General features: G+C 48.6%; 1 pseudogene; it reads right to left on the bottom strand.

The window, feature by feature from the left end:
- Window positions 1–4915, bottom strand: part of LOC119350066 — a 16004-nt pseudogene that overhangs the window by 3292 nt on the left and 7797 nt on the right.

The following is a 4915-nucleotide window of genomic DNA, read 5'->3' as shown; positions in this document are numbered from 1 at the left end:
GGTTCCGCCCGGCAGGCGACGAGGGCCGCGGGCGGCGTGGGCGGCGGCTGGGGTCCGGCTTCGGGCTGCCGGCGGCTGCGGTGGTTCCTCTCCGTCGTGGGCGTGCGGCGGTGGTGCGGCTCGACCGGTGGCGGTCCGGCGACCTGGTGATGGTGGCCGGCGGTGCGCGTGTTGGTGGTGCCTCCCTTGGCGGCTTTCGGTGTGGGGAGGAAGGGGAGCGGCTTGGACAGGGGCGGCGGAGCCGACGGCGTGCCGGCTGCAGCGCGAAGGCGGGAACTTTACGGGCCTCTGCGTTCCCGGCTGGGCCTGTGCGGCCACGGGCCTGGTGTGTTCCTGCCATTGCGTCCGGTCAGCTACCGTCTCCGGCGGTGGAGGTGGGGCCCTCCCGCGTGCCGATGGTGCTGTTGCCTGGTCCCGGCTCCTCTTCTTCATCGTGCCGACCATGCTTCACGGTGCCGTGGTGAGACAGCGTTGAACGCTTCGTGTCCGGGCTGGTGCAGGGTGAGGGTCTGTTTGGCGGCGAGCTTCGGAGTGCCTGAGGTGGAGGTTGGGATCGGGAGAAATCTCTGTTGGCCTGGCCGACATCGACGCGGTGGTGCTTGTGGGTGCCGCCAGACCTTCCTGGAGGGCGTCGGAGCTACCCTTCCTCTCCCCTCACCGTACCGGGGGAAACCCTTGGCAGCAGCGTCGTCTTCGTCGCGTTCCTTCTTGGAGGTGTTGATTGGTACCGGTGCTTCGGAGGCTCGGAGTCTGGTGGGAGATCTCCGGTGGGTGCAGCGGCCACGAGGCTTCTTCGTTTCTTTGTCGATCCGCCGTTGTCGGCGTTTGTTTCTCTTGTATTTTCTCTTTCTTTTCTTTTGGGCGTGACTGTGCTGTTTCCGCCCCAGCACCTATCGTTGGATGGTTCGGTTGGTTGCTTTGTATACAAAGCGGGGAGAAACCCTTTTTCGGAAACAAGCACACAATTTATAAATACAGTCAATGGTAGTGTTTAGTTATATGCATTGTTGTTCAGAAATACAATAAGTGGAAGTGCGACATCGCATATAACCAGTGCAGATGATGATTTAGACATTATCCAAGTTTATAGGATCAAAGTTCATGGGCACTGTCGTAGAAACAGGAAAACTCTCCTCTCCTTACTATAAGACATTGAAATAAAAAAACTGACGGACCATATGTGTTTCCAAAAGCGAAAATAAAAGGAGAGTTCAATAAAACTTCAGACTGCAGGCCGCAAGGTGTAAACTAAAATGAAGTAAACTGAAAGGTACCTTCATTAGGATTGCTCGAACCAGCATCTGATATATCCTTGTGCTCAAGGCTATCAAACCGCCGTTGGAGGCCCTGATGAAGTGACTTCATATTTATAGCTGGGCAGTATTTAATGATGAGCTCCCGAAGGGCTGAGTAATTCTCGAGATTACCTGGTACAGATACCAGATGTTTGCAACTCTGAAGATGTAGTTCTTTCAGTAACGGCAGGTCTCCCAAACAATCCAGTGACTCCAGCCCATCGCAACACCAAATATACAAAGTTAAGAGTCCGTCCAACTGTGCTGAGACGAAACGAAGCTTCTTACAGCCATCTATTAATAAAAGCTGGAGACACGGCAAATGATTAATTCTTGGAGAAGGTGACTGCTCTGGCAAACTTGTGGATGCAAGATCACTGCAGTGTTCTGGCAATGCTGCTGTATCAAAGTCTTGTACGCTCTCCAACTCTCTATCATTCTGCCCCAGTATAGACTCAAGAATATCGCAGAACCTAATTTCAATGTCCATGAGAGATGGGGGAAGAACGAAAAGCTTTGTCAAGCTTCTGCAACTGTATATCGTTAGTCCTTTCAGGTTTGGCAAGAGTTGACCCCTTCCTCGAGCCTGATATCCTTTCACCTTTGTGGGGCCTACTAGATTGCTACAGCCATCAATGGTAAAATACTCCAAAGCTACCAAGCTTCGGAACTCTTCTTCGGGCCAGTAGATGAGCGTATCACAAGATTCGATCAAAAGTCTCCCGAGCTGACCAAACCGTTTCCAGACACCAACTGTTGCCTGCAATGGACTTGAGCGGAACAAAAAACTACAACCATGCAAATGCAGTACCGAGAGAGATACTTCAGGTTCCTGATCAAGCTCCAGCGCTGGTGTTGCTTCTGTATCACTGACAGACAGCCATAAGTCAAACAAGCAAGACATGTACCTGGTTTCAAATATTGGTAAGGACAGCTGAGCCTTGTCTTCTTTTACTACCATAGATTTGAGTTTTGGTGCTTCAGGCAGAGTTATTAGCTTTGGGCAGTTCTTTATTTCAAGAAACTCAAGCAGAGGAAATGTTAATTCTTCTCCTTGTGTTTCCACCCATCTCTCAAAAATCTCCAATTTTTGTAATCTGAGATCTTTTAATGCTGGAAATATTGCAAATGAATTGTGATTGCATAGGCTTTGAAGTTTGTTCAACCTTTTCAAAACAAGAACTTCAAGGGACTTAAATTGACCGAATTGGGGAAATTCCTCACACATTGTACAACCATCTAGCTGGAGCTTACTCAAATGCTGCAGAAAATCAAGACTTACTACCCATGCTGGGAAGCCAGTGCCTCTGTAGGAGCGTATTCTTAGAAACTCCAGGGCAGCATGAGGTTTAAGAGCATCAAGCACATTCCTGTTCTGGCCCAATTCATCACTGCTGTCATCACTCCATTTCGGAGATAAATATGTGAGTTTCTCTTTATTTCCAAGACTGCATGCTTTAGCATCTTGTTCAGTTACATACTGAAGACCAGATAACTCTAATTCACCACCAAGATTTAAATCCCGTAGTTCTCCAATAGTACTGCAATAAGGACTAGAGCTCACCACAAAGTATGTTAGAGTCTGTAGAGATGTGAGTTGCCCGAGGTCTGGAGGCTGTTGAGTAAATAGGCAGTTTTTCGATTAAATTAATTCATGAATAAATCATGAGCATGACATGGACAGCATTAATAACACACTGATTACGATCTAATAGAGCATGTACTACGCACATAGTAGAAACGTCTACGCATATCGCTAGTACTGCTACAACAAAAAGAAACACGAGAGGGATAAGCGATGTATACCCTCCAATCGGCCACGCGACGGCGGTGACGGTGGCAGCAGCCGGGGCATCCTCGGCGGCCTTCTTGTCGGCCTTGGCCTTCTCAGCGGCGGCACGGTCGGCGTCGGTTGACATAGTGATGACGAAGGTGATGCGGACGTAGATGAACAGAAGCGAGCAGTCGCGTAGTCGCTACCCAAAAACCTAATCGCCCCTCTCCCGTACAGGATCCGGAGAGGCGGGGTTTCGGAGGCCTGCTCTCCCGTCAACCGCGTACGCAGTGAACGGAATGGAGTCGCCGGCGGCAGCAGCAGTAGAGGAACGACGTGGGCGTGGAGGCATAGATGCGTTCTGTTTTCGCGGCGGCTAGGGTTGGCAGCGCCCCACATATATATGTGCGGCCTCGCGTGGACAGACGTGGGTTGAACCCACGTCCAAGTCTGTAGCCCATGATCCGATGTCTCAGATCGTGGCCCTACCTGTCAAAACTCTCCGTTCCTGACCGGCAAAAAGAAGCGCATAGGAGTGAGCTCGGCTCGGCTCAATCCCGCAACCCGCGTCGCGTCGCATCATGACGAGGCGTGGCGAGCGGAGAAGGAGGAGTGCGCAAGGGCTTCTTTTCTTCTCAAGCTCCAATAGCATGAGAGATAGAATCCCTTATAAACCACTCCAACTCTTCTTCCACTAGCATGGTGAGACTAAACTTCCCACCATCTTGTCATGCCACCTACATGGCCCCTTAGAGATTAAACCTGAAATTGTCATATGGGCTCTAGGCCCATCTCATATTTCAACAATCCCCCACCAGATCTCAGGGGCCCACTTTGTCCTTTGTTTCAAACGTTGTTTTGATATACCAGCATCTCAGTGGAGACCAATTAAGGTTGAGCTCCACCTAGACTAAGTAATTACACTCCTTCACAACTAAACAATGGACTATGCCTTGAATTGTCAGTTTGGCGTCAAGAAGTTTCACCACAAGTCTCACTGATACGAGGCTGCCGAAGGCCGACCCCTCGGGTGGAGCATATTAGTCACACTCCTGGCCTGTTCATGAGCTTGCTAGAGATCACCCAATCTCATAGACTGTGACCAGCAGTCGGGCTCATATAGGTGTGTTCCTCCAAAGATCGCTCTGTAGGATAGCATCTTGCTTATACATATAAGCTTTGGAACACATTAAGACAGTAATCATCCTTCCATACAGTTTTTGAGAGTATTGCATCTCCAACGGAGTGGGTTAGTAAGGTTACTCTCCTCAGTTCACCACTGGCTTGGTGGGACGAACCGGGACCAATGGTCCTCGCTCCTGGCCCACCACTATTGGTCCCGGTTGGAGGCATGAACCGGGACCAAAGGCCGCCCATTAGTCCCGGTTCATACCACCAACCGGGACTAAAGAGTTGGTCCTCGTTGCGGCCAGAGTTTAGTCCCACCTCGCCAACCGAAGGGGGCTCACACCGGTTTATAAGCCCCTCCCTCTCTGCCTTGTTGAGCTCCTCTCAAAATGAAAATAGATGCCCTTATACAGGAAATTTGACCTAAATTCATACTGAATATCTCTGAAGTTAGTAGAAATTTATTATGAATTTAGGTTGAATTTTCTCTATAAGCGCATCTATGCTCATTTTTTTAGTAAAGTTAATCACAACTATTTTTTTCTTCTATTTATTTTTGAGTAGTTTTTTATATAGTTTTTTTTTTTCTGCTATATTTATTTTTTTCTATTTATTTCTGAGTTGTAATAAGTCATTAAAAATAAAAAATATTTTAGTAAAGTTAGTCACAACTATTTTTTCTTCTATTTATTTCTGAGTAGTTTTTTATATAGTTTTT

This window comes from Triticum dicoccoides, chromosome 1B (assembly GCF_002162155.2).
Source record: "Triticum dicoccoides isolate Atlit2015 ecotype Zavitan chromosome 1B, WEW_v2.0, whole genome shotgun sequence".
Taxonomy (NCBI): Eukaryota; Viridiplantae; Streptophyta; class Magnoliopsida; order Poales; family Poaceae; genus Triticum; species Triticum dicoccoides.
This window is presented reverse-complemented; position numbering and strand designations above follow the sequence as displayed.